General features: G+C 33.7%; 1 protein-coding gene across 10 annotated transcripts in view; it reads left to right on the top strand.

Annotated features, from left to right (window-relative positions):
• The window catches only part of SOX6 (SRY-box transcription factor 6), a 621,788-nt gene that overhangs the window by 111,879 nt on the left and 485,066 nt on the right, over positions 1 to 24,843 (top strand). For 5 of the 10 annotated variants that reach the window (XM_059137084.1, XM_059137061.1, XM_059137075.1 and 2 more), the window contains exon 2: positions 1,784 to 1,855. The exons of 1 other annotated variant lie outside the window; for it this stretch is intronic. The gene's annotated coding sequence lies outside the window, so the exon portion shown is untranslated. Of the gene's footprint in view, positions 1 to 1,783; positions 1,856 to 22,276; positions 22,359 to 24,843 lie in introns of all 10 variants that reach the window. 4 more of the 10 variants (XM_059137116.1, XM_059137102.1, XM_059137110.1 and 1 more) reach the window with 1 other exon arrangement.

The raw sequence follows: 24,843 nt of genomic DNA, 5'->3' as shown, positions 1-24,843 counted from the left end.
ATCATTTAAATGCAAATGAAAGAATGGGCTATATTGTCTATTTTGCTTAATTCCAATTCATGCCTTCAAAGGAATAGTTGCCAGAAAGACAAGGTGTGATTATTTTTATAATATGTAAGTATTGGATTCTCTCAGAGTTTGTGCTTTTGGATAAACAGTATTTTGCTATAGATTTATTTTGTGGATAACTTCATATTATAATTTACAACTCAGGGCAGGATAAAATGTAAGAATAGCTTATATCAGAACAAGTATTCTTTGCTGGATTTCAGTAGTACACAGTGTGTGTCCACATAGTGTTATGTGGTGTTCCAGATAAAATTGTTCTCCTGGATCTGAAAACAACAGAAAGCTGTGAGAAAGGAAATGGTGCTATGCCAAAAATAAATTCAGAGCTACCTTCCCTGGCCAGACCCTTCTGTACTTGTATCCATGGAAGCAGGCATCATAGAATTATTGGAAACTGGTGAAACTGGAGTGAAGAAGGCCTGAGGAAGCATTTACAAAGAGAAGGAAGTCTAGTGAAGAAACCTGATAGGTGTATTACCATCAATACATAAAACTGTCTAAATGCCCAGGACTTTATTATCTATCATTTCTGACTGGAAAATAGAATAAATTATCTGGGCTAAGTAGGCGAAAGCATATTATAGAAGCTGGAGAAAGGCTAAGTTAGATATTTATTTCATATCTCAACTTCAGATGCCTAGTTCATTATAGCCATTTGCACTATAAATATAACGTTGGAAATAGTGTTTCCTAGAAATGATGTTGATTAAGATTCATTTTTTTCCAGAATGTATTTTGCTTAAATCCAGTTAGCTAACTATACAGGTTAGTTAACTAACCTAGATGTTTACTAGCTATATTTAAAAAATATGAATTGAGTAAAACTAATCTCTAAGTTTAGGAAAGTTTCTGACCTAAATTAGGAACTCAAGCTCCATTATTATTTTAAGTTGAACACTACTCATAGCCATTCTCACATTTTGGAAAGAATATGGCCTTTGCAACAAAGTTTCTTTGTTTTCATGGAACTAAAAATGTGCTGTATTTAGACCAAACAATAAAAATAAACTACCAAACTACCTTCTAATGCATGGGGGTTCTGGAGAGAGGAAACCATAGATATTTAGAGGCACAAAGTGACTCATTGTGCTAGTTAAAACTTTTTACAAGGCTAGCTCTGTGTGTTTGAGTTGCATCTGTTACCTCTTCAGCCAGAACTAAAGTGTGTGCAAGCAAAAGAATTTTGGATTGACTTGTGCTTTATAGAGAATGCATTGCATATAGACTAAGTATCTAAATGTGTTCCGTACCTTCAACAGAACAAAAAGTGCATCTTTTCATTTTTATTCTACCAATAAGATATTCCTGTTGGGCACATCCAAGGTATTTTCTGTGAAGTGCATTCATTTTAACTTGCAGACATAAGTTAAACATGTTTTTCAAATGTAACTTGTAAGCCTCTATTCCCTCAAAAGTTTTTTTCTCCCTTTTGTTTTTACTTATTGATACTTTAGACACCTACTTTATGATTGGCTTTTTTTTTTTTTTTTTTAAAGCCATAGTGGACAGAGGTATGGTATTCCTAGAGGTAGGACAATGGAATAGTGTCTCTTTTGGTATTATTATCTTGGAAAAAGTTGTTAGAGTAGATGGGGACAACTGCCCGAATTAAGACTAGTGTAATTTGTAGACAGAATGTATATACTCCTTTAATAGAACATATAAGTGCAATTTACTTATATTTTTAAATTTCATTTTCTGTCTAAACTTTCAGGTCACTTTCATGAATTCAAAGGCAATTTACCAGTGATTTCTGGGTGCTGGGGCTGATTTTTTATCCATATTTGTAAGTATTGGTTTATTTATTACTTTTCTCATTGCATAATGAAACAGTAATGGTTTATAAATAAGAACTCAATTCTTTTGCGTGAGAATTTTTATTATTTTTTCTGTTACTTTAAGTGTTACTAGGTTTTTGCAAGTGTTTTCTTAAGAGGACTATAGAAAATAGTACCAGCTGGTGAAAAAAAATCCCAGTTTATTGTGATTTTCAGTGAAATAACACAACGGCACCTGTTACAATAAGCTGGAAGAAAAAATATCTTACTTTTTGAAGATGGGGCTCAATTATAGGAATGAATTACCTTAAGGGGGCTAGTCTATATACACATGAATAATTTACCCTGGTAATTTCTTACAGTCTTCTGGTTGTCTGGACTTGAAAAGTACTGTGACTGTGCACATAGAAAAGACGTGAGATGATACAGAATTCAAAGAGCTGTCAGCACATGAGGAGATTATTGAATGTATAATGTGTATCCAAATAGGGGTATTCCTGCTTTCTTCACCATCCCCAAAACACTATTAAGTTTCAAATGATATTTGGAAGAACAAAGATAGCTTTTTCTCAGAAAAGAAGTAATTTCAAGAAAAAAATGGAATGAACTTGATCAATTACAGTACTTTAAATTGATATATATTTATTATATAGAAGTAGTTTAGAGTATGAAGTGGGTATTAAAAATGTCTGCATATATATAAGAACATATTTAAGTGACTCGAGTTTAAAATATATTTATGTGTGTATATTGTTGGAATCTAAGGAGCTCATGTAATTTCATAGCAACAAAGAAGAAACTTGTCCTCTGTTAGTGTACTCCTACAAAGGAGTTTAAGAAGATAGACTTCCAGGAAAAGTATTTTAAAAAAACCCAACATTATAAATTCGAGTTTAAGCTATTTGATATTTAAGCAGAGCACAGTGAATATTTATTTAAAACCAGCTTTATCTTTCTTTTAGTAGTAGCATTGATTGGAACAAGCATTTTGAATCAACTTAAAAATAGATCTGAAAGTTTAAAATTGTTTAATACATTTTGTATATATTTAATGCTTTATGAATGAGTACATTATTTTTTTAATTTTTTTGAGTACATTATTTTTATGGAACTATCAATTCACACTTTATTATTTGAAGATTTAATTCTTATGTAAAACACAAAAATTTAACTGCATAGCTCCTTTGGATTAAATATAAGCTTTTAATTTGTGCAAGGTCTCATAGTGAGGACTAGGATGCAAAGAAGATGGTGATAGAAATGTAAAGTATCCTTGAAGGGCTCTCATGGAAAAGGGTAATTCCAAGGAGTTGAGCTTATCCTGTTAGAAATCTGAGTGAAAGGAAACAATTTTGAGTTGTTCAAATCTTATCTAGTTGCTTTGTCCTTTCTTTTACCTCCTTTCTCTCTTCTTTCCTATCATTCAGTCATTTCCTTTAGTAAGTTTTTAGGATGACTACATTTTAAAAGTGACAAATACAAGATAATTATTGATAGTTCAACCAAGATGACTTTTATTAAAATATTAAAATATAGTTTACATTTCTCATTACCCAAAGACTCTCTTTTCTGATTTCTTTAGTCTTCCTCTGTGTTCCCTCTCTGCCAGACATACACAGGCTAGCTCTGAATGGATGTGGTTCCAATTAGCTGAGATTTTTCTAGCAATCTAACAGAGAGACTAAAATTAGAAGAAAGGATACTGTGGCTATAGTTTTCATATGGTTACTTCTGGAGTTCAACTTAAAAAAAAATCCTTTAGTCAGTTTTGTCTGCTTATATAAGCAGAAGTCATCTAATCATTTAGGCCCAAAGTAATTGTTTTTCAGTCTTGAGAATTTCCATGTTATGTTAGGGCATGAACTTTGTTGCTCCTAAATTCAGTGGTCTCAAGCTTTGTTAGGGCCATTTTCTAACTGTGGAACCTTCTTATTAAAGGACTGTAGCAGGATACTATGACTAAGATAAGTCAGATAAAATTAACACGGCATCCAGAATGCTTGAGTTCCTATTCCTTTCAGTTATTACAGAGACCATCCGCCACTTACACAGAATGCTGAGGTAATTAAAGCAATGGAAATATTTATTTAGTCTGCCTAAGAACAAGCAAATGGCATCAGTGACAATGGCTTCTTTTAGGAACTTTAATTTCCATCCTGGAACTGCTTATTTGCTACATGATCTAAAGCAGAAAGTTATACCTCATGGCCATGGGAAGGTTTCTTAGTAAGGTGTGCAAAAGCCAGTCTGTGAGATAAGGAAGGTAGGATATTGTTTTGCACATCCATAATGAATGGGCCACACCAAGGGTGTGTGAGAACTGACTAGAATCTTACCTACTCACATCAACTACCTGTGTCAGGAGAGGAAAACACTGTGAAGGAAAATCATTATCTTCTCAGAAGCTGAAAGCATCTTATTCTATTTTTTTTTTCTTCTTTAAAGAAATAAAACTACCCTGTCTTTTTCAAAAGTAGGCATTGTTTAGGAAGACCTTGTTTTGCATGTTAATATCTCGTATTTAATTTTTTATCTCTAATTTTAAAATAATTATATAATTCCAACCATTCAGTTTTACCTTGGCAATAAATTATTGTTTAAAAACAAAACAAAACAAAACCAAACCGAGGCAGATCATTAAATACCCTCCTTTTTCAGGTTATCCAGGCCTTTTAAATAATTTGATAATGAATTTACTTTTCTAAAATTCTGTCTCTGTTCATTGTCTTGAATGGCAACCTTTGCCCTGAAAAGATACAGAAATATTTTATTCTCTGGCACAAGAGGTGATTATTGCTTAACCCCATGCTTGAGGCCATAATCTTAATTTGATATAACAGTTGCTTTTACAGACACTAAATTGGCTGAGTTTTGTGAAAACCGTTAGTGAATCAGTTATTCTTTTGCAGAGTAGTAGGACTCAAATATAGGGTTTCATGGTATAAATTCAGTGTTCTTTCCATAAAACCAAGCTGTCCTGTCACAGAGAATTTTAGCTCTCTTTTTTGTTGTTGTTGTTGTTGTTTTTGATCACTATCTCAGTCTCCATTTGGTGGCTGTATAAATATTTTTGAAAAGTTGAGGTAGAGTAAGTCAGGGAGGAGACTGTAGAGTGCCTTCTACCAATTCTTGTCCTCATGTTCCTGGATCATTTGGTCCTCCCTGACATTTTCCTATCCCCCGTTCTAAAACTGCCACATGTCATGCTTCAGCTGAAATTTTTTGAATTGTGTAGATTTTCAGGAAACAAACAAAAAAATCACAAATTCATCTCTTGTGGTATTTTAAAATGGAAAGAAATCTGTTTCAAACTGCGCATAACCCAGACCAAAGCTCCCTCAGTGAGAATGCCTGTGATTTTCAGGACAAGTAGGTCTAAGTGCATTATCTTTAAAAAATATTATTCCAGGCTAATCTTGACATAGCGCAGGTAAATAAAAAAGATGAGCTGTGAAAATCCACAAATAGGGCTTGAATGCCATTTTCCATGACAACGGGAGCTGCCCCATGAAAGCATTAATGCTGGGAATGTAAGGAATTTAAAATTGTGCCTTCTCAGTTTTACAGTTGTGTGCTCATGTTAATTAGAGATATACTGACATTTGAAGTATCTACATTAATACACACAGCTACTGTACATTTGTGAACTGTGGCTAGAAATCTACTTTAATTGAAAGCAGTTCACTAATCTGAATGTGTATATCCATTACATTTTAAGCTTTTAAATTTTATATACTAGTGCCCTTAGATACTTGTTCTTTCTGCTCTCTTCACTTTCTATTTCTAATTTATTTATACCTGAAAGGACAGCCTGGCCTATTTTAATCTCCTCGTAGTGTTTTGGAGCAATATTGATGGAATTTTGAGGAAAAAAACATTTTTAATAGTGTCCTTTATTTGCTATAGTTTGAATCTCTTTCTAAATTGTTAGTTTTCTTGAAAACCTTTAAGATGGCCTGCTGCCGAAATAAGGTAGGATTTAGGTTTATGGAATTTGCTTCACTGGTTATATTTAAGCACTAAAAAGCTACTCTTCAAGTTGTGCTATGGTTTTAGCCAGAAAAGCCCGGTATTAGAGACCTTGATGGGATGAACAGTAAAGAGGCATTCTATTTTTCCTAATATAGTTAGATTTCACCCTTCCCTCTTGATGTGAAACCATGTATCTTAATTTTTGATTTGCAGATATGTTCACAATAGCTCAAAGACTTCTTGAGGTCATCTTTAGCCCTAGCATTTTTTGTGTTTGTCTCTCTTACAAAAAGGAAGATCTTACATGTATTTTTTGCAAGCTTGTATTTCTTAAGAATTTGCCTGTCAGGATTTTTAACCTAATTGTTTTGTGCTTGTTGTCTAATGAAACTCCCACACTTATTTTTTGGACCAATCCCTGAATATTACACAAGACCAGTTAGAAAGAAGCTTCCTTTTAGTAGAACCAGAACAAACTGCTCTAAAAAGTTTGTAATACTCTGCACTTGTTTCATTAAACCATTTTACTGGCACCATTAAACCACTGAGACCTGGGACCATTAAAACTTACTCAGTATTATTATTAGGATGATGGCCTATTTTACCCTTTATTACTTTTAGTCACTGTGCTAAGTTCCTCTGTTCTTTATTCTTTCATGTTGCTTACTCCATATTGTGCCATCACAGCACATTTGGTAATTCCAAGTTAATTGCTCAATTATCAGTGATAGTCATGAAGCACTTGAAACATGCGCAGTAGAAGATTTAAAGAAATTTCAAAATAAGTTGGTGTGTCATAATCTCAAATGTGAAACATGCCAATATCTGCAGGCATAAAAATACACTGCCTGAGCTAGGCATTTCAGGGAAGGCAAAAATCTACTCTTAAAATCAGGGCTTTTGTCTGGTAGTGAAGTGTTTCATCTTTGCTAATTTCAAACAACATGTCTAAATTTGATCTTGGTTTACTTTTCAACTCTAAAATTTTGGTCGTGGTTATAAAAGAAAAGGGAAGGAAAACTATTGATTCTGTTTAAATGTTTTACCGGAACCTTATAATCATGATATTCACTGTTAACTGGAATTTGATGTAAGGTAGATCCATGTTGGATATCAATCAAAGAAACTGACTTACTAAAGATGCAAAGTGATCTCTTTATAATGTTTCTTGACTCATAAGGCAATCCTCTAATCAGAGGACAACATTACAGTGAAGGTAGTATGTTGATGTTTTATTTCTACCGGAAAAAAACAAAACAAAACATGAAGACAATGACACTTTGGGGACTTAATCTGAATCTCATATAGTAATATTCTCAGATGCCTTCAAGATAACTTACACATTATGGCAAAATAATTATTGTAACTCTTTTGGCAACTAGGCAAACGATCATTAAATTTTGCATTAGTATTCAGTTTAGGGTTTTCTCTAAACTAATATAGCGCCAACAGCTCTTTTTTAGATGCTATTATGGTTCTTTCACATTTTTATAGTACTGTAGTAAAGCTGAATTTACTGGCTACATTTGAAGGTGGAGTAGAGCAGCACAAGAGTCAACATTAAAGTGATTCAGTGCCCGTTGGAGAGAAATTCTTCTTAACTTGAGATTGGAAACAATGTGGGGCTTGAGGGCAGTTTGCTAAGAGCAGCTAATAAATTTGAATATTTCCCCAAGAAGCTGTTCTCTGAACTTGTTTTTAACCAAGAAGATAGGCTTAATAGTCTTCCATATTCTTACATAACTTTCATTAATATTTAAAGGATATAAATGTATTTAGAGAAGGGGAAATAAAGCCATAATTTGAACAGGGTGGTGGTCTCAAATTAAGGACATGAGGGAGTGTCCTCATGTAGTAGTTAAGCACAGTTAGTCATTATTTTATCATATAATGATCTATAATTATAATGTATATGTAATATAAACTATATATATATATAATATAATGTCTACACTTCAGTTAATAGTTAAGCAATTGATTTACTCATGCACTTAGAAATAGTTTAGCAGCTATACAGTTTATAAAGATTGAATAATCAACAAAATCTAGTTCATTTTGTTGTATACTTTTTTCTACACATCACTCTCGACATATAGTCTTATCTGAAGTACATATTTCATGTCATCTTGGGAGTATGCATATAAATGCTTATCATTTCACTAAATTTTTGTCACCTCCAAACATAAAAATGTGAATTAAATATTACTAGTAAAGATAAAAATATTTTCTGCAATCTCTCCCTCTCTCTATTTTCCTCCCTCCCACCTTCCCCCAGCTCTCTCTCTAATATGTATGTGTGTGTGTGTGTGTGTGTGTGTGTGCATATATAAAATCTACATATATCTTATTGGAGTTTTTCAAAGATGAAAGCCAAATATAGTGTAAAAAGATATATTTCCAAAGCATCCCCTTCCATAGATGACTGGCAAAAAAGACCAATCCTTAATGTTTAACCAATCAAAAAAGTTTGTCCACTTGGTATAACACTTTTTATTATTATTATTTGCTTAGCACTAAGGGGTTGGCACAGTGATTACAAGAGAAGAAAAGATGGTCTCTAACCTAAGGGCTTAAAACTTGATATGTTGCTAGAGAGTTTTCTTTGGGTACAAACTGTCCTGGAGTAAGCTCTTTTTCTTTTCAGCTCATACAGTTTCATATAAACTTAAGTGAATGAACTCATTAATAGAAATAGATTTTCTATTTTTATGTCAACTTTGGGCTGTAATACCTTTGGAACATACATGCACAACAAAAAGGTATGTTTGACAGTTAATTATAATTTTTCCCTTTTTCACTCAGGCATAATAGATAATTAAGCAATAGCATTAATGAAATCTAAGTCTGCATCCCATAGCTGCCTACATTAGGTGGAATATAGGTTCTTTTTTTTTTTTTTCTTAAAGCTATGGCAGGCTGATAAGCCCATGGCTTGATTTTAGATATTGCCACTGTGTTCTAAGTTTCATTTAACAAAGTACAGAAGAAATACAGATATATATGTTAATATATACAGATACTATTCCTCCTATGAATATTATTTTTCTTCCATGACTACATACATATAACATCACCAACTAGAATGGGCTGCTCTTGAGGTGAGATTGGTCATGCATAATTTGATATTTGATATAGCAGTAAGGACACACTAAATGAGTAGTTGACAGGTATAAGGGATGAAAACATTCTGGGCTTTCTGGTAGTGACCATTTGCAGAAGTCACTGTTGATTTTGTGACTAGTTACACGGAGTTTTTCTCTGGAATTGCAGTCACAGAACAGATAGTAATTGAAAAGTCATATCTTGGGAAGGCTGACAAAGTAAAGCATAAAACATGTGAGTGTCGATAAGAGAACTGAATATAAGAAAACTGAGCACCTCATGCTTTTTGAGAAGATATGGTTGACTAGATGGAAGAAATACCTGTCCCTCCAGTTTCACTGCAGTAGTTGAAGAGAGAGGAGGGATATTAATGAAACAAGACTATTGAAATAGGAGATTTTTATGAATCCACGAAATGGATTTGAGGATTGTTATTTAAGATGTGGAAATCCTTATTTGGATGACAATAGTAACTTAAAAAGAGTTCTATCATTTCCCCCCCTAATTGTCTAATTTTAGTGATTTCAATTTAGTGAGTTTTAAGAACAATTGTAGAGATTTTGAGAAATGAGTACCCCTCTGGTAGAAAAACCAATGGCAATGATTTTGCTTGTCTGGGGAAAGATTGATATAGAGATATATATGAAAATAATCATATATGTATCACACCCTAAAATTTTGTATGGGAGATCTTTAGAAATGTCTCATTGTAGCCATTATCAAGAAACATCCTTGTATCTTCTAGAGCAAAGAGTCATGTGAATTAGGTTTCAAATATGTTATATAATGTTTCTAATATTGGAGATTAGAAAGTTTTTTGGAATCAATTCTGTAAAGTGACTTTTAATGTAATGAATATTTATTTCCTTCCTTCCTTCCTTTCTTCCTCGCTCCCTTCCTCCCTTCCTTCTTCCCTATTTCCTTCCCTCCCTCCTTCCTTCTTTTTTTCCTTCTTCCTTCCCTTCCCTTCTGTCTCCTCTTTCTTTCATTCAGAGATAGTTTGTTTTCAGTTAGCCTGTATGCTGCTTGCAAAGTTGTAAGACAGAACCTAACACATGTCCATTAAATTATATGCGGGGTCACAATTTATTAAGGACTGAAGAATCCCTATTACATTTCTCATATGAACTAAGATAGTACTCTTGCTCATGTTGTACAAAGAGACCGAAGAACTGTTGGAATTAGTTTTACGTTGTGAGGTGATAAAGTTAAAATAATGGGAAAGAAGTGAGAATCTTTATTGATTTAGCAGCTTACTAAACCTGAACTCGGATTTGTCAAATTTTAAGGCTTGTTGAATGTTTGCTCTCAAAGAACAAGATAGAGGATTAATCATGGTCAGAAAGGATAATTTTTAAGTTTTCAGAAAGACTTTCTACAATAAAATATTCTACTCAGTCATATACTCCAACCTTAAAGACATTCCTTAGTTGTGTTTTTCTAGCAAGTCTTCCACATAGAATGAATTCATCTCAGTTTTTGATGTTGGTTGTTTCTTGACAATTAGTTTGACTGAGGGTTACATAGTCCATGCAATCAATGGGATAAAATTTATAAATGATCTTAAGGATACAGAGCAAGAAATGAAACCTAGATATGCCTGAAACAAAGTTGTGGATTGGTTAAGGTTGTGATTATATAGAAAACTGATAGAACAAGAAGTGGTGCAGCAGTCTGAAGTGTTTAAGAGGGAACAGGCTGCCACTCTCCCACAACAGTGCCAGCCAGACCAGTGCTCCAACACTTCCCAGTGTCTGTGGTAGGAGAAAGAGTGGGAGGGAACCAGGGGGTCTATATTTGGCAGAGAGAAGTTAACAAAAAGCAGCTGTTGCTTGGTTGAGCACCTGTATGTTTTGGGCATTGTACAAGGCACTTTCATGTTATTTTTAATCCTGCCAATGATTTTAAAAGATAGTTTCCTCCCTCTTCCAAGTCCCCAGCTATTTTCTCTAAGTTCTGATTTCTTTTTTGCTTTCATAGCCTTAAAATGATTAATAAATATCATACATTTGTTTGTTTGTTTAATGTCTATTTTCTTCACTAGACTGAAAGTTCTGTTGGGGCTGAGACCATGATTACTTTGTTCAAGCCTGTGTGCACAGTTTCTATCACAGTGCCTGATGCAGTAATTTCCTAGTAGATGTTTGTTGAATGCATGAACAACTGAACAAAAAATAAAGATAAAGGAAGGAAGAAGGAAGGAATGCAAGGAAGAAAAGGGCAGAGGTGGGATTCAAACACAGTCCATTTGACTTCAAAACACATTTCTTTCCATTCTAGAACACCACCAGGGGTTCACTTAATTTAGAATATTCTTTTTTTTAACATCCGGCATGGAGCCCAATACAGGGCTTGAACACATGGCCCTGAGATTAAGACCTGAGCTGAGATCAAGAGTCAGACATTTAACCAATTGAACCACCCAGGCGCCCCTATAATATTCTTGATTATGAACTTATTTGGTAAAATTTTCATAGATTCAGCTGTTGTAGAGTATCTCAAATCTGTTTACATTGCAGTCTAAGAATTCTTACATTTTACTCTGAGCCTAAATGCCATGAAAAAGGCCTGTACTGTCTTTTTTCCCAATACTATTGGAATATTGTAACCATTTTATGTTAATAGTTCTCTTCAGAAATATAAATTTCAGATTCTAGATTTTTGGTTTCTGCTCTTCCTACACAAAGAAAGCACTTTTCTTTTTCCTTTTCTGAGATTGTCCTTGTGCTGCTAAATTGACTTTCAGTAATAGAGTGACTGTTGTATACCCTGCTGAGTTTTTTTCCTGGAGGAGAGGTGTGGCACTCTGTTTAGAGAGAGCCTGTGGGAGGAGCTAGGCTCAGCCCAGAAGCTCTTAACCTGGCTGGTGCCAGGTACTGGGGCTTGGTTTGGTCAGGAACAGTGAGCTCCTTTTGTTTACCTCATTTTTGCTGCTTGAATTTTTCCTTGTTATTAATAAGTATCACTGTCAAGAAGCTTTTTTGTTTTAATATTGGTTTTTGAATAATGCTATTGACCATTTTCATTTTCTTCTATCTCTGGTTCTGTCTTTTTAAAATAGCCTTATGGTGTCTTTCCATTCTATTTCCCAGGAAGGGAAGCAATATAAACATGTTGAGAGTTAAGTTCAAGGTTTGCCCAATCTCATAGTGCCAAAATGTGTCATTGTTTCTAGGCTTTCAGAAATAGTATGTATAACCTCGAAAGTATACATTTTAAGGGTGTGGAGATGTGGCTAGGTTAAACAAGAAGTGTGCATCTCCCAGATATGTACTAGTATTTAAATACTGATATCAACTTAAATTGTCTTATATAAACTCCCAGGAGAGTACAAGAAACAAGTACAAGATTTCTGTGGTATGAAGCAATAATCACCTTTACTAGACCAAACTGACAATCTTGGAAACTCTTGTCATCTGAGAATATATCATCTGAAGCAGCCTGTCCTACTTGGAATTTAGTTTCTAGTGAGGAATGACCTGACCCATTGGATGGTGTAATCAGTGGTCAATTTAACTTTCAACTTGCGCTTTGAAAACTATTTAAAGATGTGATTATTTTCCCAGTTATGGAAATCCCCCCCCCTTTTTTAGTAGCAAATATTTACTTCCCTGGAGAGTGTTTAGTATCTATTGGAAATTAATTCAGCTGCACAAATATATACTGAGTACTGATAATATTCAAAGCAAAACATTAATGCAGCATTGGAAATAAATGCAAGTGCACAAAACTCCTGTCATTAAGAACTTAAGAATCTAGACAGAATTATTAAACCCTCTTATTCTTTTTTGTGTACCTAGTGTCTGACTCCTTGCATGGCTCAAAGGAGGGATTAAAATGTTAATTAAGTTACATTGATTATTGCAGAATAGAGAAGTAATTCTCTATGCAGAATATGTTAAGTATCTTAATAAAGTAAAAAAAAAAGTACTCTAGGGTGGGTGGGTCAAAAGAATTCAAGATACATCCCTTTAAGAAGAAGGACTCTAAGAAGTAGTTCTTTGATGATCTTTGAAACTTGAGCAGAATTTTGTCACTGGAAAAGGGGATGAAGAGAGAAGCATCCTGATTGTGAGGGGATATCACAATGATGGGTATGGGATAGACAAATGGAAACAGGGAAGTATGAGATAGGGAACAATGAGATGTCCAGTCTGACTGAGGTATAGGGTATGTATATAGAAGATTTAGTGTGATCGTATTGTAGTGGCCTATAAAACTAGGTTAAGGTATTTGGGGCCATCACAACCAAATAGTCTGATAGTATGGCAAGAGCTTTGCTTTTGAAAAAGTAGTTCAACCAGCAGTTTGTAGAGTTGATTAAAGGGAATTAAGACTTGAACTAGAGAAGCAGCTTGTGAGCTTGTGAGCAGCTATTACAGTAGTTCAGGCTGGAGGTAAAAGGTGGGTATTTAGGGAACAGGAAGAAGAGACTTGCCAATGTAGGATCAATAGGCCTGGTCAGATTATATGTGATGAAAATTATGAGGGATTGCTTTCCCTGTTCTGTCATTCATCACAGTACTGAATTATTGAAAAAGGAGAGGGAAATGCTCAAATCCCTTGCCATCTCATTGATTAGATCCCCAGTGAAAACTGGGAGTATTTTTTCTTTCCATGGAGAATTGGGAGGAAGATGTGTTTTTAAAGGAATCAGAATATACTTAAAGTCATTTTTAACCTTGAGAGACTCTGGACTCTGGGAAACAATCTGAGGGTTAGAGAAAGGAGGTGAGTGGGAGGATAGGGCAACCAGGTGATGGGTATTAAGGAGGGCAAGTGTTATGAGCAGCACTGGGTGTTATATGCAACACGGAATCATTGGACAGTACATCAAAAACTAATGACGTACTATATGCTGGCTAACTGAACATAATAAAAAAAAACTCAGAAAAATTATTTTGAAGATTTAAAGGCATAACGTAAACACGAAAGTCATTAATACCAGGGGTTAAAATGCACCAGGCAGGGCCTTGTTGATTTCAGAAGGGGGTAAAGTAACACTTGGGTACTATGAGTGAGAAAAGTAACTATCCTTGAGATTATGGCATTCCTATCAGCTGGCTTTCACATAGGCATTAGTACATGGAGTAAAACAGGTGCGCAGAATTTGGTTACTTTTAGAATTTTATCAGACAAAGTGATGACTACTACTCTGGTTGTATTGCTGTATTTGTCCTTCTCCACAGAAGGTGTAGTTGCAACACATGTTACACTAAGGATATAGACCCTCTCTACTTGTCTCTTTCAAGGGAAGAGGAAATAGTGCAAGAAAGTAGGATACTCATGAGCAAGAAAAGACTTATGGAAATAAAAATTAAGAAAAAATAGACTTTTCAAAGAATGGGACAAAGTCAAGTTGATTTTGTAAATGATCTTTGTCATTCTCATTACTCTATCGTTTAGACTAACACTAATATGCATTCACTCACTTATTCATTCACTCAGTAAGAATATGAATTCAGAACTCTCTAGACATCAGTTGGAATTTAAAATGGAAAAGGAAGATTTAGTCCTTAAGAATTTATAATCTATTTGTGAGTAGAAATGAAATATACATATATGAAAAGAAGAGCAAAAAAGTGATTTAAACAAAACCTAATAGTTTCTCCTTGGGAAATGCTTTGGCCGTTATTCCTTCTTCATGGCAGGAACCTTGTAATTGGTGGAAGGAACATCGGCACTGTTCCTTTTTTAGAGACCTAGAGTTTCTGGTCATCTCCATCTTCCACTCAACTGTATGTGCACCTTGGCCTCCTGACATATTGAACCCCTTGCCATTGCCTCATCAAAGGAGTTCTTTCATTACCTATAGAGGACTTAAAAATCTGTCTCACTTGGGCCTAGCAAATAGTGCATATTACATGGTGCGTAATAGATTCCAGTAAAATGCTTTTTGAGGTCATTACAGAAACTCTGCCATATATCAATTAAAATACTTCAGGTTAAAAAAACTTCTTTAGAAATTTAAATATCCTATCAATAAGTACACAATAAAAATTCTAAGTGTAAGAAATTGAATAGCTTTGGGGACAGTTAAAATATTGACTTTTTCACATCTTGGGCTTTTTATATGCCTCTAATACTTTAAAACCCCCAAACACTTTTTGAGTGTCATTCATGAATCAGAACTATATTAGATGTTTCATATTAGTTTTGAAATATATGGTGTGGAATCCCTGCCATCCCTGGGTACTGTTGTGTACTAGCTGTGATCTTAGGCAAATTGTATAACATTTTGGAGCCTAGCTTCCTCTTCCTCACCTGTGAAGTGAGAATCTTACCTACTGCATTTTTTTACATCTTTATTGAGGTATAATTGGCATACAATAAGCTACATATATTTAAAGTATATAGTTTGGTAAGTTTTGATGTAGGTATACACCAGTGAAGCCACTTCTGCAATCAAGATAATTTGCATATCCATCACTTCTAACAGTTTCTTTCTTAATGTCTCTTCAGAGTTCCTTACTTCTTCCCCTACTTGATCTTTCCCTAACTTTATACCTCGACAATCATTGATATGCTATCACTATAGATTAGTTTGCATTTAAAAAACTTTATGTAAGTGGAGTGATACATTATTCTTTTTTGTCTAGCTTATGTCATTCAGCGTAATTATTTTGAGAGTCACTTGTGTTGTGCTTGTCAATAACTTATTTTTTAAATTGCTGAGTAGTATTTCATTATATGGATATACCACAATTTGATTATACATTCAGGTTCTTTCTAGTTTTTGCTTATTACAAATGAGGCTACTTTGGTCATTGTCTTTGAGTACATATAAGCTTTCTTTATCTTGGATCAATACCTAGGAGTGAAATGAAATGGCTAGATTACATAGATTTCTTTAAAAGAACTGCTAATTGTCTTCAAAGAAGCAGTTGCATCATTTTACACTTCTTTCTTTTTTTCTTTTTTTTTTTTTAAGATTTTATTTATTTATTTTGAGAGAGAGAGAGAGAGTGAGTGAGGGAGAGCATGAGCAGGGTTAGAGGCAGAGGGAGAGGAAAAAGTAGGCTCCCGAATGAACAGGGAGCCTGATGCAGGGTTCAATCCCAGGACCTTGGGATCATGACAGGAGCCCAAGGCCGATGCTTGACCTAACAGACTGAGACACCAAGGTGCCACACTCCCACCCCGATTTTACATTTCTAACGGCAGTGTGTGAGAGTTACAGTTGCCCAGATCCTTATTAATGCTTTGTATGTTTAGTCTTCAATTTTGGCCATGCAAGTGGCTTATAGTGGTATCTCACTATAGTTTTCATTTGTAGTTCCATAATAACTGACGATGTTAAGCATCTTTTTATGTGGTTATTTGCCATCCATCTACCTTTTTAAAGTGTCTTTTAAATATTTTGCTGGTTTTTTGTGATTGGTTGTCTTCTTTTTTATTGAGTTGTAATGGTTTTTATATATTCTAAATTACAAGTTATTTATTGGGTATATGTTTTGCACATATTTTCTACTAGTTTTTGGCTTGCTTTGTAACTTTAAGTGTCCTGAAGAGTGAAAGTTTTAGATCTTGATGAAATCCAATTTATTATTTTATTTTGAATTTCATGTTTTTTGTGTCACTTTAATACATTTTTGCAAAACCCAAAGTCACAAAGATTTTTCCCTTTGTGTTGTTTTAGAAGTTTAATAGTTTAAGCTTTTATTTTTCAAAAAAATAGTTTATTTATTGGGGCGCCTGGGTGGCTCAGTAGTTTGGGCTGCTGCCTTCGGCTCGGGTCATGATCTCAGGGTCCTGGGATCAAGCCCCGCATCAGGATCCTTGCTCCGCAGGAAGCCTGCTTCCCTCTCTCTCTCTCTCTATCTCTCTGCCTGCCTCTCTGCCTACTTGTGATCTCTGTCTGTCAAATAAATAAATAAAATCTTTAAAAAAAAAGTTTATTTATTTATTTGACAGAGAGACAGATAGCAAGAGAAGGAACAGAAGCAGAGGGAATAGGAGAGGGAGAAGCATGTTCCTCCATGAAACAGGGAGCCTGATGTGGGGCTCAATCCCAGGACCCTGGGTCATGACCTGAGCTAAAGGCAGACACTTAACAAATGACCACCCTGACACCCCTAATTTAAACTTTTAATTGAGGTCTGTGATTCATTTTGAGCTAATTTTGGTAGTGGAGTAAGATACAGTTTGAGGTTTATATTTTTGCTTATGGCTGTCCTTTCCCCATTAAATTGCCTTGGCACTTTCGTTGGTAATCAATTGATCATATACAAATAGGTTTATTTCTGGAGTCTCTGTTTTCTTCCATTTATGTAGTTGTCTATTTTTTTATGCCACAATCTTGATTACTTGATTACTGTAGCCTCATGGAATGAGTTGGGAAGTATTCCCTTTTCTTCAAATCTCCGGAAGAGTTTGTGTACAATAGGTATTATTCTTTTTGAATACTTAAAAGAGTCCACTAATGAAGCCATCTGTGCTTGGAGCTTTCTTCTGGGAAGATTTTTAATTGAAAATTCAATTTCTTTACTAGGTATAGGGCAATTTATGTTATCTATTTCATCTGAGTTATGGACCTTATTTAAGAGCATTTCATCTAAGTATTTAAATTTATTGGCATAGAGTTGTTCTTAATATTTTCTATCCTGTTAAGATCTGTATAATCTTTAGTGATGTCTCTTATTTCTAATATAAGAATGTAAATATAACATATCAAAATTTAATATTGCTCTTTTGTTTTCTATTTTAGTGATTTTTTTATCCTTATTATTTCCTTTTCTCCATATACTTCAGGTTTAATTTGCTCTTCTTTTTCTCGTTACTTAAGGTGAAAGCTGAGATCATTAATTTGAGACCTTTTCTGATATAGGTATTAGTACTACAAATTTACTTTTAAGTACTGTATTAGCTGCATTCCATAAATTTTGATATGTGGTATTTTCAATTTTATTCAGTCCAAAATAATTTCTAATTTTCTTTTTGGTTTTTACCTTGATCTATGGGTCATTTACAAGTATTATTTTATTTTCTAATATTTAAAGATTTTTCTGGATATCTTTCTGTTATTGAATTCCTAATTATTTTATTGGGTGTTAAGTTCAATAAAGTTCTATAAATGTAAATTAGGTACAGTTGGTTGATACTATTGTGCAGGTCTTCTATATCCTACTGATTTTTTGTCTACTTGGTCTATCATTACCTGAAAGAGATATTGAAAACTCTGATTATAATTCTCCTTGAAATTTGATTAATTTTTCTTTCTTGTATTTACTTATTTTTTAAAATATTTATTTATTTATTTGGGGGGGACATGAATGGGGGAGGGGCAGAGAGATAATTTCAAACAGACTCCCTGCTGAGCAGGAGAGCTTGGCCAGTTGAGGGGCTCAATTCCATGACCCTGAGATCATGACCTAAACCAAAACAAAGAGATGCTCAACCAACTGAGCCACCCAGGTGCCTTATATTTAGAAGCTCTACTAAGTTGATGGATGTTTAGGGTCATTATATCCTCCTAATGAATTGACCCCTTTATCATTGCACAAGGATCCCTTTATCTCTAGTAATATCCTTTGCTCTGAAATCTACTTTGCCTGATGGCCACTGCAGCTTTCTTTTTATTAGTGGCAGTATGAGTAACATATTTTCCATCTTTTCAAGTATGGTGTCTTCATTTTTGATGTGAATTTCTTGTAGACTGCATGCAGTTGAGTCTTGCTTTTTATCCAATATGACAATTTTCCCCTTTTAATTTGGATATTTAGATCATTTACACTTAATGTAATTATTGATGTGATTGAGTTTAAATACATGATCTGCTCTTTGCTTTCTATTTGTACCATCTGTTCATTGTTCCCTTTTCCTGTTTTCTCTTAATTTATAGAGAATTTTTTAATGATTTCACTTAAAATTCTTTGTTGGCTTATTACTTTTAATTTTTTGTTTTAATTACATATTAGTGGTTGCTTTAGAATTTAGAACAACCCTATATAATTTATCATAGTCTTATTTCAAGTAATATTATCCAACTTCACATATGGCTAAGAATGTTACAATAGTATACCTATATTTCTCCCTCCTAGTCTTTGTGCTATTGTCATGCACATTACTTCTGCATGTGTTATAAACTTAAAAATAATTATTTTTGCTTTGAAGATATTTAAAAAACAAGAAAGTCTTTCATACTTACCACATATTTACCATTTTCAGGGCACTTATTCCTTTGTGTAGATTCAATTTCCATTTGGTAACTTTACCTTCTTCCTGAAGAACTTTTTAAAGATATATTTATTTTGGGGGGAGGGAGAGAAAGAGAGAGAGCATAGGGGGAGGGGTAGAAGAAGAGAGGGAGTGAGAGAAGCAATGTCAAGCAGACTCTTTGCTGAATGAAGACATGGGGCTCGATCTCACCACTCCAAGATCATGACCTGAGTTAAAATCAGGAGTTGGATGCATAACTTACTAAACCATCCAGGTGCCCCTCTGCTTTTGTGTTTCAAAATCTTTATTTTGCTATGTATAGAATTTTTAGATTCACTTTTTGTTGTTCAGTAATTTAAAGATATTGATCCATTGTCTTTTGGCTTGTATTGTTTTTAAAAAGAAGTCAGAGGGGTGCCTGGGTGGCTCAGTGGATTAAAGCCTCTGCCTTTGGCTCAGGTCATGATCCCAGGGTCCTGGGATTGAGCCCTGCATCTGGCTCTCTGCTCAGCAGGAAGCCTGCTTCCTCCTCTCTCTTTCTCTGCCTGCTTCTCTGCCTACTGTGATCTCTATCTGTCAAATAAATAAATAAAATCTTTAAAAAAAATAAAAAGAAGTCAGATATAATTGTTCTATATGTTTCTCTGTATGTGATGTATCATTTTCCTTGGCTAACTTAAGGATTTTCTTTTTGTCCCTTGTTGTAAGCAAGTTGATTACTATATGCCTTAGTGCAGTTTTATTAATGTTTCTTGAGCTCAGAGTATTTTGAATTATTCTATCTGTGGCTTATAGTTATTGTCACATCTGGAAAATTTGCAGCCATTATTTCTTCAGAATTTTTTTGTTTACTCCTATTCTTTGTGGAGTCCAATTACACATAGATTAAGTAGCTAGAAGATGTTCTGCAGTTCATGGATTCTGTTCACATTTTTTCATCTTATTTTTTTCCACTCTATTTTATTTTGGATTGTTTCTCTTGATAAGTCTTCAAGTTCATTTGTCTTGTCATGCAGTGTCTAATCTGCTTTTAATTTTGCCCAGTATATTTTTCATCTTAGACATTGAATTTTTTTATTTCTGGAAGTTTAACTTGAGTCTCTGTAATATATTCAATATTCTGCTTAATAGGTTCAGTCTTTCTTTTAGTTCAATGAATAAATAGAATGCAGCCATAACTGTTTTAATATCCTTGTGTGCTCATTTTCATCTTTGTTATTTCTGGGTTAGTTTTAATTGATTGACTTTTCTCCTCATTATGGATTGTATGTTCCTTCTTCTGTGTATGGCTGCTAATTTTTTATTGGATGGCAGCTCTTTACCTTCTTGAGTACTAAATGTTTCTATAGTCTTATAAATATTTTTGGACTTACTTTCTGGTATGCAGTTAAGGTACTTGGAAACCTTGATCTTTTCAAAGCTTGCTTTTAAGCTCTGTCAGTTGGAACTACTATAGCCTTTAGGATTAATTATCTTCACTACTGAGGTAATACTGCTCTGAGTACTTTGACAAATGCTTCTTGTGTTATGAAATTTTATACTTTTGATGATGGAAGAATGAACCATTCTTAGCTTTATGTGGGTTCTGGGGATTGTTCTCTCTGTTCCTTTTAAGTGTATCTTTCCCTAACCTTGGTTAGTTTCCTCACACACATGATCTGCTCAGTAATTGGCTAAATTTTATTTCTGTAAGTCTATGTGTAGGTCTCTCTCCTATTACTCTGTCCTATCAACTATAACCACCTTGGCCTTCTAGACTCCCAGTTTCATCTTAACTCACCGAGACCATTAGGCTCTGCCTTTGTGCACTGTGGGTAATTCCTTTCTTCATGTGATAAGCTGGGACAACCATAGGGGTAACCTCATTTTTTTTTCCCCTTAGGAATCATTGTTCATCATTGCTTGATGTCCAGTATCTGAAAACTGTTGTTTTCTTATATTTTGTCTGTCCCCCACCAGCTGTGTAAGTCACAAGGGTAAATCCAGTTCCTATTCGTCCATCTTGATCGGAAGCAGAATTCTCCATATTTTCCAAAAAAATTGCATAATATATATTGAATATAAATTAGATATGAGTGTTTCTCATACAGAAAATATTAAATAATAGATGGTAACTATTGCTATTTCTTTGCCTGCATCCTGTTAATCAATAAAACTTTATTATATATATCACCTTCTATGTGAAGCCTTTCTGGACTACTACCACCCAGATGATTTACTACTCTTCAATTTTTGTACCATATCACTTAGATATTTTTTTACATTTATTGTGACACAAATCTATGTTATAAGTTTTTGTTTACTTATCTTTCTTTGTGGTATATTGTAAGGTTTTAGACAAAAAAGTCTATCTTATTTATCTATCCGTAGTTTCTAGCATATAGTAAATTCTTAGATATTTGTTGCATAAATGATAATCAAGAGTGTCTTACACCTTTTTTGAAATAGTCAGGGGTAGACTTTTTGGTTGGGAAGAACAGAGAGGTGGTTTAAGGATATGAGAACATTTGAGCAGAATGAAAGCAGAGAGTAAGATTTTGGGGATCCAGAGAGCAGCATGAGAGCAAGAGGTGGTTTTTTGAAGCTGGTAATATATAATATTAATACTAATGCTACTACTATTGCCACTAGTAGTAGCTGTAAATTTCCTACAAATGTGAGAGAGATAGGGGGTATAGAATGGAGAATGGAAAAGACATACTGTAGTGTCAATGAAACCATTTTGTGATTACATTGTTGTAATGTCAATGATAACATTGGTAACGGTATATAAATATATATTGTGTGAATCAGTTTAACTTGAGTTGTTGTTATAGAGGCTTTTAAACAAACTGCTGAGAACACAACATAGTTTTGGGAATAGGTAAAATTTAGACAGAAGTAGTAGGAATGGATTAACTGAGAAGAAGCAGATGGGGATTCTAGATAGTGAAGAATAACATAAATGCAAAAATAGTATAGGCCATAAATAAGTGTAATATAGCTGAAAGAACAATTGGACTTTGGAGTTGGGTTCATAGGGCTTTACTCTCATCACCACTTGGTGGGACTCCAGACAAATTCCTTTGCCTATTTGAAACTCAGTCCCCTCATCTATAAAATGGGTGTGTTTGTTGGGAAGATTATATGATGCATAGAGAACATTTATTTTATATCTGGCATAGTGGGTCCAATAATGATTAGTTTCTTCTTTTTAGACATTCTATATCTTCTGATGAGGAAAGAAAAATGCTTCAAGAAGAACTTTGTGACCCCTCATCACTTTGTATAAGAGCCCAGGTATAATATATATAATTTATGAGTATAACAAATGTTCCCATTTATTTCCTATTTCCATGGCAAATGAAGATTGCATTGTATTTTTGTGATCCAATACTAAGGCTTAGGTAACTTTAATGCTCAGTACTTTCACATCTTCTACTTTTAAGTTATATTTAAAACTATTGGGATTATTGGCCAAACTTTACATACTAATTAAACCATTTTACGATCACAATTCAATGTTTTTCAGAAATGCTTCTATTTATAAGGGACATATATATATAATAAAGGATTAGGAAGAGCAGTATCAGAAACCCTAAATTTTCCCAAATCTTGAATCAATTTACATTTATTTATTTATTTATTTAGGTATAATTGATGTATAATATTATATTAGTTTCAGGTGTAAGCTTTTTTTTTTTTTTTTTTTTTTTTTTTATATTTTATTTATAGATGGCCAAAGAAATCCCAGGGGCCCATTCGGGCCTCATCTGCACATGACAATCTTGCCACCTACCTCACTGGGCCTCTGTGAGAATTCAGGTGTAAGCTTTTTTAATGAATAAAATTAGTTTTGATTTCAAAAAGAAGTGATATAAGATACACAGAAGTGATGTAGGATACAAAGTAAAGTTTAGAAACCTTTGACTTTAAAACCTTTGACTTTAAAAAATAATCATCCTTTAAGTATCCATTCATCTTATATAAGACCTTATATAAAACCACTATTAATGTGCACTTACAAAAATATTTTGGATACATAGAGATTTTAAAAGTGATTTAGCATAAATAATCTAGAAAACAGAGAAATCTTTTTATTTCTTCATTGAAGAAAAAATTCAGGACTAGTTAATTAACTCTGTATTTGTGTAAGAGAACTAAAGAATTTACACAGTTAATAGAATAAAAAATGATAAATCATAATAGTTTGGGAGCCAATTTTTAGCACTGTTTTTGGCTCTTGAATATGTACATTAACATATACAATTCATAGGTGTAGTACGTAATTTTGTCGATCCTGAAGGGAAACCACTTCTTGTGAGTTGACAAGGATCTAGTATGGGGTGGCATCTGGCTTCATCTGCCCCCTTTGTTATAGATTGGTTCTTTGCATTTGTGAACCTTCCATTGACCTTGATGATAGTTTGCTTGGTTGAGAGTTACTTTATTTTTAGCTTAAAACATTTTGCCCTACGATGCTTGTAAACACGTTGAAAGACTTACACAGAAGGTAAGGTATTCATGAAGGTATTCATTTTGATGAATCACACAAAACTCCTCTATAGGGCATGAACTGAAACTGAGGAGCTGACAATGTTAATAATTCAGCATTTGGTGGTATTGTGGGTATTAATGCATTTATAGTTCAGCTTGGCAAACCTTGGCCCAATCACATGCAAAAATGAGTTCAGTTGTCTCATTTTAGTTTCTGATGAGTATGTTTCATACTTTTTTTCAGTCTGTACATGTGATAGAGAAAATACAGTCTCCCCTTAGAAATGTAAGGTCCATAGGCCACATGACTATATGTTGTAGAATTAAAAAATATGTATTATAATAAATTGCCATCTTGATTTAATGAAAATAATGTTAGGAATTTTTATATTACATTATGGCTGATTTGGGATATTTTAATTGACCATTTATTTAAAATTTCAAGGTGAAGTACCTATTTTGGTATTACAAGTAAACATTTAAAACCTAACTTTAAATAACCAGTAAATTTATATACTTTATGCAGGTAAACTTTATAAAAAATTTATCAGAAAAATCAAAACATGTTAATAATAATAAGTAGTTATAATAGCTAAGTATATTCAGTATTTAGGACTCAAAGTTATTTTACAGAAAGTACTTTCATGGGGGAAATATATGTATTTTCTTGTATTAAAATGCCATAGGAGTGACACAATTTCTATTAAATTATTAGTAACTCCAGGACGCACCTCATAATTTGTTTGGCCTAGAAACAGTATGTCAATGACTGAAGTAGAAGGATCCTGCTCCTTAAAATTTGGTTGCTTGTTGAACTGTCTGAATAGTTTATGTCTGTCTGGCATATACCAAATGTATCTTACAATTGCAAAGGAGTTATTTTTAGTTATCTAATACAGCCTCTTTGGGACTGACATAACCACTTTTTTGTCAGATTTCCTTTTTTTAAGGATGTAAATGAAAAATTTAAATTTTCATATAAGCAGAAAGTTTATTATTTGGTCCTTGCAGTATTTGTGTCCATATTTTTACCTAGAAATCCTTATTATGGTGTTCAAGTTGAGTTACAAGGAGGAAAAGCTTATAAATTTAAAATAACCTTTTGTGGTGATAAGATGTGGTTTACAGTACTTGGTGGAAGACACTGACTTAAAACTGAAAGGAAATAAATAAATGTAATTTAATTGTAATTAAATCATAAATAAATCAAATGGAGACTATTTTGTTTTGGCTGCTTTTAAAGCTGATTTTAACTTTTAATGAATTTCAGCATAGTCAGAAACTTATA

This window comes from Mustela lutreola, chromosome 1 (genome assembly GCF_030435805.1).
Source record: "Mustela lutreola isolate mMusLut2 chromosome 1, mMusLut2.pri, whole genome shotgun sequence".
Classification (NCBI taxonomy): domain Eukaryota; kingdom Metazoa; phylum Chordata; class Mammalia; order Carnivora; family Mustelidae; genus Mustela; species Mustela lutreola.
The sequence above is the reverse complement of the archived record's forward strand: the minus strand, read 5'-3'. Positions and strand labels throughout refer to the sequence as shown.